The sequence below is a fragment of the Passer domesticus genome, chromosome 2, assembly GCF_036417665.1.
Source record: "Passer domesticus isolate bPasDom1 chromosome 2, bPasDom1.hap1, whole genome shotgun sequence".
Lineage (NCBI taxonomy): Eukaryota > Metazoa > Chordata > Aves > Passeriformes > Passeridae > Passer > Passer domesticus.
Window position 1 is genome coordinate 109,471,513 of NC_087475.1, and position 15,649 is coordinate 109,487,161.

The window sequence follows — 15,649 nt, forward strand, 5'->3', positions numbered from 1 at the left end:
TAGCATGTTTTGACACCACGTTTGAGCACCTGCCATCTAGTGACTATGTTGATGGGGTGGGAACATGGTTAGGCCAAAAGAAAGTCACAAGAGAAAGATTAAATATAATTATAATTATTGTCAATATTCTGTGGCATTGAGATTTCAGAGCTGTGAGGAGTCTATGTCAGTGGATATTGTTTTATAATTTGTGTTAACTCACTTTGGGACCTGATTCTGAAGGAAATTTCTTAATTAACGTTCTACATATTTGGCAATAAAGTTCAAAGGAATCAAGAAGTAGTTAAAGTATAGAATTAAAAATAGCTCAATTTCTGAAATATCTGATCCTGTTAAATATACATCTTCTATCTACGTTTAATTAAATTTCTTTTTAAAAATATTCTCCTGTTTCAAGAATTAGGTCAGTTACTGCAAATACCTTGGCTCATTTAAACAGTTCTGAATATTACCATTATGAAAACTGACTTATACAATATTTATAATTTAACCTATTTTTGGTTTTCAGGGAAATAAAAAAATTCCTTATGCTTCTAAAACAGTGATATTAAAATAAAACACTTATTTGTGATGTCAAGTCAGCCAGAAACTTGCAGTTGCCTGTAACAGTAAGGCAGAAAGATGGTCATTGACTTTAGTGTGATCTCCATCAGGCTGTTGTGCATCCCTTTCTGTGAAAATAGTTTCCTGTGACTCTCAGGAGCATTTAAATAGACCAGAATTAGTTGTGTTTTTTTAAAAGGTAAGGACTCAGCCTTTGCATTACACAATCAAATAATTCTGCTGAAACCAACGAGACTCTCTGAGGGTTTTAGCTTGCTGCAGCTGAAAATTGGTTCTGAGTCTGCAATATTAGAGACTCAGGCATCATGAGCAGTGATTGAAAGCTAGAACTGTAAGTGTGGAAATCATATACCAAAGGACACTTTGGGCATTTCCCCTTAATGATCCACATTGGAAGTACACACCTCCCTCCTCTGATTATGGAGGGAACGGGGTTAAATATTAAATATACTTAATGCCAACAGTGTTAATAAACTTCCACTTCTAGTGCAACCTCTAGTCTTTTCCACGTTTTCCTACGAGAAGGAAGGCACGCAGCTGGGAGAAGCACTCCTTTCTGAAAAGGCACAGGAACCGCATGGGTCCCCAGCCAGGAGAAGTGACACAGTGATGTTTCCATCCACAGCTGCAGCCATCTGGACTGCCTGTGAAAGTGGGTAGTCTCCCCAGACATGCAGAAGCAGTTGGCACAAGACTGACTTCCAGGTCAGGCTTCTGAGCGTAGGATATAAATACAGCTGCCACTGACTTCAAATGCTGGTGGATTGAAGGGTGCAGAAGGTTAAAGCAACAGTCAGGCAGAAGTCATTCAGTCAAGGCAGGGCCGCATGCTGTTGCATCAAAACAATTAAGTTACACACTGAAACCACTCATGTAATTTTTCCAAGCACAGACAGCAAGGCATCAGTGAAGACCACAAAAATCTGAAAAGTAAAATACCGGTTGGCAGTGGCTAGACATGAAAGTGAGACACAGTTTAGGATGATGTAGCGTATTCCTGAAATTGTCACTGCTCATGTTTTGACAGCATTACAAAGGAAATAATTTTCCCAGTTTTGAAATATGTATTTGAATGTCTGTTCCATTAAACACACATCAGTGTGTTGCCACCTGTTCCAGTCATGCTTGAAAATGAATGGAATGCAGAGATAATACACCTGCCTGGCCTTGTAAATGTTCTGCAGGGAAAAATCAAAATTAGGTAATGTAAGTCAAATTTGGATGGATAGTCCTGTTACAGTCAACGTTAAATCCAGTGCCCTTAATTACTTTGTTGCCTGGATTGGAAACCCTTCAAATAATGGAGTGGGGAAAGGGGGGTGGGGAATAAAGCTTCTTGACAGCTAAGAGCCAAGGGATATGGTTTTTTTGCAAGGCCCATCAGTTACCCACTGATGACAGCAAATCCCCATGCAGATCAATCAGAGAGGTGATATAAAATGGAAGCAAGTGTTGGCACACACACTACTCAAAGATATTAAAGCTAATGTTGACATGGCTAAAGATAAAGCAAGCAGAGGTGCCATTGATATCCCACTGAAATCAGTACAAATCTTCCATTTACACTGCAGGAATGTGATGTAGTTATTAAAAATAGGAAAGAAAATATACCAGTTAAGGACAAAAAAAGGGGTAAACTTAAAGCATATACTAATGCTTTTTACGTATCTGCTAAAGTACTTTAAAAACCAGCTTATTTGCTGTCTGAAAACTGGGACTCTTAAAATAGCTTGCAAAACCTTTGTCTGAGGGAACCTCACTCTTGCATCCATGCAGAGCATATGCAGGCTTATGGTGTGCTTTAAACCTTAGGGTAGAAATTTCTGCCTAGGAAGTTTTCCTGCATAAATATATAAGACATTGAAGCTGTGGGTATCTCTGCTAGAATGACTGTGAAGTGCTGTAAACCAGCAAGAGATGAGAGAATAATATGCACATCTCATGTACTCATTTCTGCCTGTTGGGCTCTTACATGGTGTTTACTTGTGAAGAATCACTGCTAAATGAGTCTGCTCCAAACAGGCTCTTGGACAGCTGTCCAACCACGCCATTCCATTACCCATCATGTTTAAGGAGGAATGAGTGACTGCAAGGGCTCACTGTGCAGTTTACCAAGCTTGCATGTGGCTTTTCTAGTAGGAGCTGTGTGAAACTCAGAAACATTTCTTTCTTCTCTGATTTTTTTTCTTTTGAGATACAAGGGTTTACAGCCCTGCAGCCATCAAGTCAGTGGCCTGCTTGTGAATCTCTAATGAACTTGCAGTTGCAAAGGCTACCTGTCTGTCACAAACCAGGTGCACACTATGTGGCAGGTAGCTCAAATACTTTATATGTCACATATGTATATGTATATGTATATGTATATGTATATGTATATGTATATGTATATCCCATGCAAGTAAATCAAGACTGGGCAGAAAGTCAGGTTTTGTAACTGGTTAATATTCCTTTTGCAAGCTTCTCCCCTGAGCAAGCTGTCACTGGACTGCAAGAGGCCAAATTCACTTTGTAGATATTTCAGCTTGGAGCCCCACTGATCTGACCAGAAACTGGCTATGAGCCACGTCACTGAAATCCAGCTACTGCTGCAACTTTGTCTGAACTCAAGGATCACCAGTTCTGGATTCAGTAAATTATTGCTCACCAGTTAGGATGTTAAACATAGTGTTACAGACAAACACCAAGATAATTACATAGGGAGGCTCTCATACTATATGACTTAGGGCTAATTTAGGCTCCCAAGTCACTTAGAGACTCTGCAAAGAAACACTGATTCCCTCAAAGGAGAATTCAAAGCCTCAAAATTAAATATCTATGAGAATTTAAAATAAGTGATGAGAACGTAGCAACTGTCCTCCATGCTTTGTAATTCTTGTACTTTAACTGGTCATGAAATTTCTCACAACCTCTTTGTATAAAGCTGTTGTGTGATCTTGCAGAAGGCTGACAGACCTCCCTTGAACCCCACAGTACAGTACAGTGCAGAAGGCTGCTTGTGCCTGGTGTCCCAATGGTCATCCCTTGGTAGCAGTGTAACTCTACTATTAAATATGGTTCCACATTGATTCCTGATGTTCCCAACGGAAATTATGGTACTGGCTTTATATAAAATGCTCCTGACAGCAAGTTCTTGAATTGTCCCATAATTCTGAGATGCCTAACACATTATTAATATCTTTCTTATTCCAGGCTCTGGTTTGTGAGGTTCCTATACATGATGTGTGTATTATGCATCACTCACTCATGGTATTGTCCTATGAGTTTACACTGAAGCAAGGCCTGACACATATGATGAATTAAAAAGCATTCAGCAGTGTTAATCCCTGCATTGTACTCAGTTCTTGATACTTTTCTGACAGATGCCAATGACAGAATGTTCAGTTACGTGTGATGTGGTGAGACAGGCTTTCTGTCGTATAAAAAATCACCATAATTACATGTAATGAGTAGAATAATAGAAAAGAGAACTGGAAAGGGCCTTAAAATGTCTTGCAGAGCAGGCCAGATACCCTAAAGGACATTTCTCTAACCTCTTCTTTAAGAACCCCACAGATGGACCTCCTCTGAGTGGGCTGTTTGCAGTCTTTACTACCCTTAACTGAGTCAGTGTGCTGCCTAATATCTTGCCAGAATCTTTTTTTGCTGCAGATAAGCAGGTCATTTTTCATTAAAATGCTGCAGATAAGGTCTGCTGGTTTCTGTCTTATTCATCATGGATGCAGAAAACATAAGCCTCCCTTCTTTGCAGCAAGCTTTTCTGTATTTGAAAACCATTGTCATGTCTCTGTTTCATTTTCTCTTCCATAGATTGCACAGTACCAATTAGTTCAATCTTTCTTTGTAGCTCGTGTTTTCTAGTTCTCTGATCATTTTCTAGTTCTCTGATCATTCTCACACTGCATAATAAGATCTTCGTGAAAGAAAAAAGGAATCAGAATTACTTTACTTAGTATTACTTCAATTAATTATTCAGTCACAATGAATTTTATTTGTGTAATTTCTAGTCTAACTTTACTTTTCATGCTTAATAACATGTACACAGATATATTCCTATGGATTTTGCTTCTGAGTTATGTTGGCTCACAGTCTTTGTGAGTTGCATGTCAGGAAATAACAGAAGTCTACAAGCCAGAGACATGCTCTCAGGGCTGAGAAATAAAGACATCCTCTCTTTCTTGCTATGTGGCAGCTAACACTCCCCTAATAAGACCAGATGCTTGCTTGAAATTGTGTATCTGCTGCCAAGGTACAAGTCCACTGCAGAGGTGTGAACAGCTTCAGTCTGTCTGTCCTTCCTCATCCTGTTGGGCACGGCCCCAACCTCTGGGGCTTCTGCAGCTTCTGCTGCACATACCTGACAGCCTGGTTACCCCTCTGGTCTCTGCTTTTTCCCACAGACCTGTGGCTGACCACGGACTCAGTGACTGCAGCACAACGAGTGCGAGGGGCTGGATTCAGGTTATACAGCTGTCATTAGTGCCAGCCTTCCTTGTCTAACAAATAGGCTTCCTCTGGACAGGGGGTGAAGGAGGGAGCTTCCATGTACTGCCCATGATATGCAGGTCCATGCATTCACTGCAGAATGCAACTTCTGAAGTGTTTCTGTACGTTCTGTTTCTGACCCAGCAGGAGTTTTCTTTCAATGGAGGCTTAAGCGACACTCTTAACACAGTTTGCCAAATCAAAATACAACAGTGGTCCCAAGGAGCTATTACAATAAAGAAGCTTCAGTTCTTGACTCTTGCAGTTGAGTAGCATATAAAAATAAATCTACTGAAGTCCCATAGAATACTGAAATAATGTTATTCTTATATATCAGATATAAGAATATGACATATATCATATATGATCCATATGTAAAGACTTAGTGCAATGCTTCCATGGATACATTTTTGGGAAAATACTCTGTCTGCAATGAAGGCAAGAAGAAACTTGGAATCATATCTACCAAAGCCAACAGACCTGAGTAAAGGAAATAATGATTCTCATTAGCCTGAGTGCTATACAGAGGGATATCTGACAATCAAAGAGTTAATCCAATTGAAAAAATAAAATACTTTCCATACAACCCATTCCTTTAAGAGGTGCTTTCTTCATTTTCACTCAATTTCTGTAAGAAAGAAAGAAACAGAAGGATAAAAGCTGCTAGAAAGCTGTGCAATTTAGGGGAGAAAGGAGAGGAACAAAACCGGAGGGGAAGAGAGGTGGAACAAAAGAGAAAGGAGAGCAAAGAACATCCATTAAAAAGGAGAGAAAGGCTGGCATCAAAAGGGGTTTTCAACCTCAGAAAGCAGCAAGCAGCCAGGCACTGCAGGTGGTATCACCAACAAATCGTCTGCAGAGAGAGATACTCTTGCAGGACATGCTACTGGTGTAGGGGTTAGGAGAGAAAGGGTGGTTTTTAGAGGACTGAACTTCAGAGGGATTCTTTGAGCATGAAGATTCAAGCTGTTTTCCAGTTGCTGAATGAAGCTCAGTGATCTGTTTCACCTTTTGTGTTTCTCTTTTTTGATTGACCTGTTATTTATGGACTCCTGCTTCAGTGAGCTATAATAATTAAAAATATTGAGTTTTTAATTAAAGGTATAATGAATTTGGATTTTGCTCACAGAGAATGATGTTCTATGTGGAAATTGATATTTTAAATAAGAATATGTTCCTCTGCTGGAACACCCTTTTGAGGGAGACACAACTAAAGAAATGGGATATGATAAGAATTTTGTGGACTGTTCTAGTCTCCCTTTCCCCCCATAAAATAAATTATGCATTAACATCTTTGGTTTCCCTGGGTCATCCAACTCCTAATATCCCCCAAAGGATGCTCAGCATCTTAATGCTCCCAAAAGTGATGTCACATATGTGAATCACTGTCACCAGAATCAAACATTCATAATCTGTCACACACATGCTTTCTTTTGTTACTTTTGGCTTGCTCCTGCACAGGCACTGTTTGAGGCCTGAACATTTCCTGTTTGGAAAGAGGCTGCCTTTGGCATGCACTGGCAGGATCCTGGGGACCCAGCACCTAGTGTCACCAGGAGGGGAGCAGGGCAGCAGGGGTGGCACACACAAGCCCACTGCCTCCCTCCAGCCCTCGCCAGGTTCCACCCCAGAGCATCTGCTCTCCAATGCTGATCTGTCTGTGAGCAAAAACACAGACCAAACATGGTCTGTGGAGGAGGAGATTTAATTTTCCCAGAGCCATTCATCCCTATGAATGTTCCCCATTTCCAAGCTCAGTTCTTCAGAGCTGTTCACAGTTGCTCTGTGAGCTGCAGAAGGAATAAAGCCCATGGAAAAGCCAGGTTGGATGGGGCAGGGGGGGTTGGAACTGAATTATCTTTAAGGTCCCTTTCAACCCAGACCATTCCATGACTGTATGACTTTCCAGTGGATGTGTTTCTGTTGCTTGAGTAATTTTTTTCAACAAGACAGTTGTTGCACTTCAGCATTTAGTGGCTCCTTTAGTGGCTCCTTTAGTTAGGACTAAAGTTGTTATAAAATGAGCCCCACTGTCTTGAATTGCCAAACAAATTGTATTCTATTTGCCATCTGTATGGCAGTTGTCCTCTGTTAATTGGGCAGTTTTCCTTATCTCTTCCACAAGAATCCTCCCTCTGGGGAGACATCTGCTGATAAGAGGCTATTGAATGTCACTGCATGACTGATAAGAACTACAGCATCCCACTGGGAGATGCTCCGCCCAGAGGGAGGAGCCAAGCATTCCTACCTGGATATAATCTTGATATCCTGGAACACCAGCATGGCTTCTCCACTGGATTTCCCAGAGGAACAGCTGCCTCTTCCACTGGATTTTCAGAGGAAGACTACACCCTTCTACAGGATCCCTGCTCCAACAGAACAACACCTGACACTCCAGGAGGACTGCAGCCAAAATTCCAATTTGACTGCTACCAATACCCTGACAACAGGGTATCCTGTTGTGTTCTGACTCTGGCAGTGTTGTTTTGGTTTACTGCATTGTTTATTTTATTGTTTTATTTTCTTCCCTATTAAAGAACTGTTATTTCCTGCTCCCATATTTTTTGCCTGAGAGCCCCTTAATTTAAAATTTATAGCAATTTGGAGGGTGGGAGGTTTACATTTTCCATTTCAGGAGAGGCTCCTGCCTTCCTTAGCAGACACCTGTCTTTCCAAACCGAGACACTCACTCTCCCTTCCAGCTTTCCTTCCACAGCAGAGTTGGTAGTAAAATGTGGGGTGGTGCTGTGCATGATTTTACAGGTGGATCTATAAGCACTGAAAGTGGGTAGAGAAACAATGCAATTGCTTGAGACTGGTCCCATATCTCTGCCACTGGCTATTTCATGAAAAGGGAAAAAATTAACTTACTTAGGAGCCACCACTCCTCTATGACATTTGATTGCTTGAAAGTCATAGAGAATGGAATGGCAAAGCAAAAAGACATACACAAACTAGGTTGTTTTAATAAGAAACCAAGACAGAAAATGTGCTTAAAGTATCTTCAGGTACTGCACTGACTTTGAGCTCTTTCACTTCATTAACTCTATGATTTTATCACCACACTTCTGAATTTAAAAAAATTCTCTTCCCTTTTCCTTTGAAAACACTCCTGTCCCTCCCTCTCCCACCCCTCACCAATCTCCTCCTTTCTTTCAACTTTCATAATCCTTGGTGTGATAATGGCTAAGACAAAAGTCTGGTATTTCAATTGTGATAACCTTCCTGAGCAGCAAGGTTTGTGTGGGATGGAGATTAAAAGCCAGGCACAATGCACCCTTGTCACTAGGTAGAGTGAGAATCACATAACCCTCAGGGAAGAAAGTGGTTCAGAGGGGGAGTAAGTAATAACACATTTTAATTTTTCATGCATCCCTACCCACTCTTTAATGGAAGGAGAACCCAAATGAGAAGCCAAGAGAAAATGGAAAGGAAGCAGCAGCCTTACCTTTGGATGGCTGAGAGGAGAAGGGGCCTGGGGGCCCTGCCAGCAGCAATAATCGGGCCCTACCTGCTGTAGCAAGTGGATGTTTTTTTCTGTGCATTTTTATTATCTGTCCTAAGGAGCCAAGTAAGCTTCCGAGTTCCATGACCCCCAAATCCGTGTGGTGCCCACTGTTGTCGGCAGCAGAGGCAGGGAGTGGAGATGACGGTGGGGCAGAGCCCTGGGCAGCTCTTGCGGGGTTGGCAGGGCCCTGAGAGGCACCAAGGTTATGAACCTAGGCCCATGAGATGCTCAGCCAGGGCTGCAGCTCCCTGGCCAAGGTAGGGCTGCAGCTCACCTGCCTGGCAGAAGAAGATTCCCTGCTGCCTAGGACCATTCTGTGCTTCCATGTCCTATTCAGCTGGCTGGCATTGCCTCAAGCCCCGAAAGTTGCTGAGAGTTACTCATTTTCCTTTCAGCCCCATGGCTCATCAGGAAGCACCAAACCCAGAGATCCTTCTGCAGAAAGCCCTTTCTGAAGACTTGCACATCATTTCTTGATGCATGGAGGTAAACACCTGCTGCTCTTTACCATTGCACTTCCCAGTAAGACATTTGCCAGGGAGTCCATCTGTGGCAAGGCACATCCCAGGTATGTTCCTTCAAACAGGGCAGGGCAGGAGAAGTGTAGGAAGGGCGACTCCTGCTTGATGAGGATGGAAGCTGAGCCACGTATATCTTCAGGACAGCTGCATACACAGCTGCCCAGCCCACCATTCCCTCCCTCACAGACTTTCTGCATCTCACAGGTGGTCACTACCAAGAGATGGTGTAGATGTAGAAAAAATGAAGATTTAGCTACTTCCTGGTGTTTTAACCACGAAGTTAAACTTCGTAAAAGTTGTCCCATATCCTATACTGTGATGGGGCTTAATAAACCTGTAGTACATTTGATGCTTGGATTATTTTTAACTCTTTGAGTTAATAGTTGTTGGCCTTTGCTAATCTCCCAGTGCCTCACTCAAATTGTATTAGAATGAGTAATTACTGAAGTAATCATGGATAAGTAGCTCACTTCTTGACTTTTTGTCTCATGAAATAAGCTTCTAAAAATAATTTCTGAAGTGTTTCTTGAATGATGGCAATGCTCTGTCATTTCTGAATGAATCTATAGGTCAAGAGAGTTGCTAGAATGAGGAGGGAAGGGGAAAAGCTGCCTGGAAGCATGGAGGAGACAGAGTGAATGTTTGAAAACATGAAAGTGCAGTACATGTACATAAAAATGGTAAACTGAAATAAAAAAGAAAATTATGAATTCACATGGGACAGCTTGAAGCTGTTACCCATCATGATGCCTTCTTGTTGCTGTTTGCATGAAGAAGCTACAAGAAGTGAAAGCAGAAGTGAAAACAGCATGGGCAGACTGTAATTCCCCATTCAGTTCAGTGCAGCTGGTAGATCTGGGCTTCTGAGAAAAAGGATTTAGATGGTGAGAGGGACCACCCCGACATACAGCACAGAATATAGGTAAGAATTATTGAGTAGGTCAGACAATCTGGGGATCGCTCTGTTTTCATTAATTACTAATTCACATACGAGCCTTTTAGTTTCCATAAGGTCCAGAGAGCTGCTCACTTGTCAGCCCTGTCACTTTTATTCTTTTTGTTGCTCTCCTACAACCCACACCTGTGCAACCAGCTCCATATGAATTTGTTGACAGCAACCTCAGGACTCTCCCCTTCCCAGCTGAGTGGAAGGTCCTTGAGTTCCAGCTCCTTGCCTGCAGCCTCACTCTGGATGCACCTCAGACAAGTTTGAACATCTTGTGCTGTGCTTTTTCACTTTTAGCTGTAGCCATGCATTGACCCCTCTTTTACCCATTTGCTGCTTTGTCGACCTTGTGTGTTCGGTTTGCTAAAACTGTGGCTGGGTTTGAGCAGTAACAGCCCAACCAGAAAGCTCAAGAAACTGCTGGTTTTCACCCATGCACATAAATAGTCATAACAGGCAAAAATTATTCAACTTGTTTCACATTCTAACAAACAAAAGCAACACAAATGCCACTGACCCATATTACATTTATCCTGTTTTCCTCAAGTTTTTTTCAGCCTCAGAATTTCAGGGGCAGAGCAGACACTTGCTGGTAAGACTGCATCTCATTTTGGAAATTTTGCCTTGTTCTGGATTCCCCTCAGACACCTTGAAACTCTCCCTTATATCCAAAATATTACATACCATCAAATAATTCATCTCGCAGCAGCAGATAGTTTCCTGACAACATGTTTTTGACGAAAGCTTCTGTTCTGTTCATTTGCAACCCTTTGGTTGCTAGAGGATTCATCTGTTTTGTAACCACACAGGGGTTCCTGAAAGATCTTGTGCATAGGTATCAAAATTGTCTGCTGTAACTACTGGCTACCACGATAAGCACTGCAGAATGCAATAACTTTCACCCTAACTGTAGTAAATGTTGTCCCTGCTCTTCCTTTTAAAACCTGTTTCCCAGATTTACTTTTTTCAAGAATAATTTCCTGATTTGCAGCTCAAGTTTTCTCATAGGCAGGGTGTCCCTGTTGGCTTTTACCAGCTTCATCCATTCCTTTTCAGTTATTCTTCTTTCCTTGAGCTCAGTTACTGGATTGATCGACAGAGGGCAATAGTATCTCACTCCAGCGTCCAGTCCTCCTTCCTGCTTCTCTTTCCCCTTCCCTTTGAATGTCTGTGTCCATCATTTGCTTCTTCTACTTCCAAACTTTCACCTTTGACCAGTGAAGGAGTGTACCTCCAGCAGTTACAGGGGACAAAAGAATATGTGTTTTTCTGCAAAGCCTGGCACAGTGCTCAGCCAAAGGGCTGCTCTGTGCCCAGGGCAGTGCTGAATGTTGGCATAGACTCTGAAAGCGATTCCAGAAATCACAGTGCAAGGTTTGTTAAAAATACATGCATCCATTTTTTCTATAGAAGTAGAAACTTGCAGGAAGGGCAGACAATAATGTCTGGGCTGGCCATGGTTCTCAGCAATCCTGCTGCCAGGGAATTCATCTCCCTGTACACTGGGCAGGTGCTGGGGATGCTGCTGGTAATTGTTCCAAAACCTGTGAGCATGGATCTGTTGTCCAAGGAATGCAGTGAACTGATGGCCAGCAGACTTTGATTCAACCCATCCACACAGGCATCCACACAGGAAAGTACACAGGGGTCCCCAAACAGGAAAGGATTGAAAGGCAGTCTCTCTCACTCTCTCTCTCAAGTTTAACTCCTAGTGGAAGTTGCTGCCTCCCTTTAATTTTCAGTCAAATATCTGCACTTTTCTGGAAATACTTTGTCATATGAAAATACTTCTCTTCCTTCTGAGTGGAATGCAGGAGGTATTTGCTTGTATGTACAACTGTCTCCCTGAAATGGCAAAAATCACTGGTGAGTATAACAATCATTGTATGTTCTAGCCAAAAGTCAGTACTACACCTACAGGATAATATGTTAGAGATTGTACAGTGCAAAGAAATACTTTTTTTTTTAAGCTAGACTGCAGCTTTAAGCCCTGGACTTGGAAAACCTTGCTCTGTTCCTGTTATGGACTGAGAGTTGCCTGATTGAAGTTGCTCGGGGCTGTTCATGCTTCAGGACATTGAGCATGCAGGGAAGGCTTTGAGGGGCTGGAGGCTCACACATACAGCCAGCAATGGGCTACATGTATGCTCCCTCAAGGACAGACAAGGCAACAACTAATAACTCTGCCTCTCTGATAAGGATCTCTTTCTCTAGGGATACACCTCTGTGGTCTTCTGGCTGATGGATTTTCTCTCCACAGAGCTGAAAAGCAGATACTTTTCAGCATCCGGGTGTGTGATTAGCACAGTATTTACTGCAATGAATGTAGGCTTCCATGCAGCTGTTTTATACCTGTAGCCTGGAGTTCTCCTCCTAAGAACAGGAGAGAGAGGCCAGAGGAGGTCAGACTAGAGCTTCATCTAGCCCAGCATCCCAGCTCTGCTCTTACCTACTGGACAACTCACAGGGAATGTGTGTGATGGAAAGGGCCAGCATGAAATGACTCACATCTGACAATGAACATCAGACAATGTTCCTGCACTCTCTGGCAAGGCAGTTATGTCCAAATTGTCATATTTAATAATAACTGAATGTGACTGAACAAGTCTAAATATTTTTGAACAAATGTGTACAGTTGAGTTCAACATCCTGTGACCGTAAGTTGTACAGTTTTTCTTGGAGTCACAAATCATCCTTTCACTGCTATTCTCTTATTACAGAAAGCTAATCATATCTTACTGTATCTTCCCTGAAGCCCACTGTCTTAGCTTGAGGAGACCAGAGGTAAGATTCTGCCTGTTTTCCATTTTACAAACCAATGCCCTCTGTGGCTACTACCTGTCTTGCCCTGCACATGCCTTTCACTGCAACGTTGCCAGATTTTATGCATGTGATTGAATATTCCCGTATTCTTTCTTCCCTTTCTGAGGTGATAATGTCTGCGGGCCCTTGGGAGGAAACCACCCACCACATTTGTGCCAGCATCCATGGAAAATCTGCAGGCAGAGATGGCTTGCAGTTTTCTTTTATGGCTATCACTATTCAGATGGAGTTTCCTTGCAAGTCTTGTTGAGCTTGATTAGACTGGAGTAGAAGACTGGAGTAGAAGAAATCAACTTTCCCAGCAATCTGAAAACAGCAAGGCATGTAAAAGAGCCCTCAGCTCTGCCCAGCTGTTTAAGGAACATTGAAAGACTTCAGAAATATTTCTGAGGCTTTTTCTTGCACTTTTGGACAGATTTCACAGTCTCTCCCCTTGATGCAGGTGAACTCTAAAGATGTTAAGTGACTAAGGCTGCCATTTTTGGTCAATAAAAAGGGTGTTTATTTATCTTCTTGACAAATGCACATCAGCATCCTCATTATTAGAAAAGAAAAATGTGGACCTGATAGTCATGGGGTAGTCATGTTATATATAAAACTCTTATTACTGTTGGCCTTAAAATACTTCAGCATGACAAGATTAGAGCCAGTGTCATCCTTTTTTATTTAAATTTAATTTACACAAAATAATCTTCTTCTTGCTCCATTTCTTCCAATTCACTCTCTTTTCCTCCCCTGTTCATTTTTCTCTATAATTTCAAAGTTAGTCCATTCACCAATGTCACCCCCTTCCACAGTCCCACATTTCACCTTTGCAAAACAGAGGAACAAGGCAGCCATTTATTCTGCCTGCCATTTGTAGCAATTAAAAATAGGAATTTGCAAATCAAGTTGCTCTGTCATTAAGCACATGTCATTCAAAGCTTGTGCAGAGAGAGACAAAAGTTATTGATCTTAACTGTTTGGTTTTTATTTCCTCCTGCACCAGTGTTACCTACCTTTCTAGAACAAGTGTGTATCACAGCATGATTTTCTTTGTACCATTTTTACCCTTCCTCTGCTTAGGGGGCAATGCCTACTCCCACACATCCAAGTGCCCTTAGGAAAAGAAGTCACAGTAAAATCTTCAGCAGACTCTGCACATGCAGCTAGAGACAGTGAGAGGGGTAGTTTTAGGTGTCCCTAAATTAATCTCTGTTGGTGAGCATCCCAAGAGCTCACCCTTTGCCAACACATTAATGCGCTGCAACACCAGGCTCTTCAGCCCTCTGAAAATCCCATATAAAAATTAGAAATTTCACAATAAAACTCTGACAGAAACATCATTGGCTCCTGTTAAAAAAATAATATACACCCTAAATATTTAACAGAAAGAAATTCATGTCCAGAAACTCAGGTCATGAGGCAGACAAGCATGAGTGGTGTTGGGTGTAACAGAAGTTAGTGCTGAAGCTGTATGGGTAATTTATTAATTCACACGTATATGGCTGATTATGTATTATTACTACAATTAAGGAATATTGCCAGTGGAATACAATGTTATGACAATATAATGTTCTCTAAACTACCCTCTTGGCAGATATAAAAAATAAATGGAAAATCTGGAGACAAAAAGGCCGTGAGTTGCAGAGTGGATGAATTTGGCCACTTTCCTTGGTAACATAGAACAGTTGGCTCTGGAATGTGATGCTGGATCACTTGCTTGTACAACAACATCACCTGTCTGTAAGAACCATTTAATACCCATTCATAGTCCCAGTCACAGTAACTTGCACCATCACTGCCCCAAAGAGCAAAACCTGCTGCAGTTAACAAGAATGTTTCCTTTTAATTTTTTTTTTTCTTCATGCAAGATCTTTTGGTTCACTAAAGCAGGAATTAAAAGCAAAAGAAGCACCTTCATATGGGTTTTAATGTGGCCATACTGAATAATCATGTTTAAAAATGAACCATGTGCATTTGTCAAGTGTTATGTTTAAATAACCAGTGTTCCAAAAGGCATTAATTATCAGGGTTATGTGAAACTGTCATCATGGCCCAGCACCTCAAGGGTCAAGGCTGCTTGACAAGTATGAGAAAAGCTACTGCTGTGAGCCAGAGATGAGTCTGTGGCACTGAAGAAAACTAAGCACAGCTGGACAGATTTATCTTTTTGTGGTAGGTGTGTGCCCAGGTGGATGACAGCTCTGGAGATTCTTCAAGGAAAGGAAAAAGGAAATTAAGAATAATTGCATTGAGGTTTGGCTACCTACCCAACGCTTCCTCACCTGAGCTAAGCCAGTAACTTCTGGAGAAACTGCATAGTGCAGAGTGAGGCTGATTTACACTGGGCACAAAACTGGCCATTAAAATCTTTGTGTCCTAGAAAATGCCTGTCTTAACTAGCTCAATTTACTTAGACAGGTGAGTGTATCAGGGTAGAGAGCGGATGTAGGAAAGCAGCAATGGGCCCCTACTGGCTTCTAACAGCAGAATTATCTTAATAGTTATTAAATGAGGTGAAAATAAGCTGAGGGGAAGCATGAGAGGAAAATTCAGGGGCAAATGGCAGGGCTCAGTGAGCTGCATCATTAAGATGCTGCAAGAGATAGAGGACAAACATCTGCAGATCACAAATATATTTCCCAGCTCAGAACTGCAGAGAGGTTTGCCAGTCTTTCTCTTCCCCTGTGCTCAGAGTTCGTTTAAAATAAAATCATTATAAAACCTTCCAAGAAGGCCAGTGCAAAAAAAAAATCTACCCCAAGGCCTTGCTAAGGTAGAGCTATAACTTTTAACAGCTTAATAATGGTGTAGTCTGGTGGA

At 41.8% G+C, this 15,649-nt stretch overlaps 1 long non-coding RNA gene across 4 annotated transcripts in view; it reads left to right on the forward strand.

Annotated features, from left to right (window-relative positions):
* Window positions 1-8,244: 8,244 nt before the first annotated feature.
* The window catches only part of LOC135295598 (uncharacterized), a 28,853-nt gene continuing 21,448 nt past the window's right edge, over window positions 8,245-15,649 (forward strand). Inside the window, exons 1-2 of one of the 4 annotated variants that reach the window (XR_010357722.1) lie at window positions 8,245-8,386; window positions 8,950-9,040. This is a non-coding gene — a long non-coding RNA (uncharacterized LOC135295598). Of the gene's footprint in view, window positions 8,387-8,501; window positions 8,618-8,738; window positions 8,812-8,949; window positions 9,123-15,649 lie in introns of those variants that run through there. The other 3 variants (XR_010357721.1, XR_010357723.1, XR_010357720.1) reach the window with 3 other exon arrangements.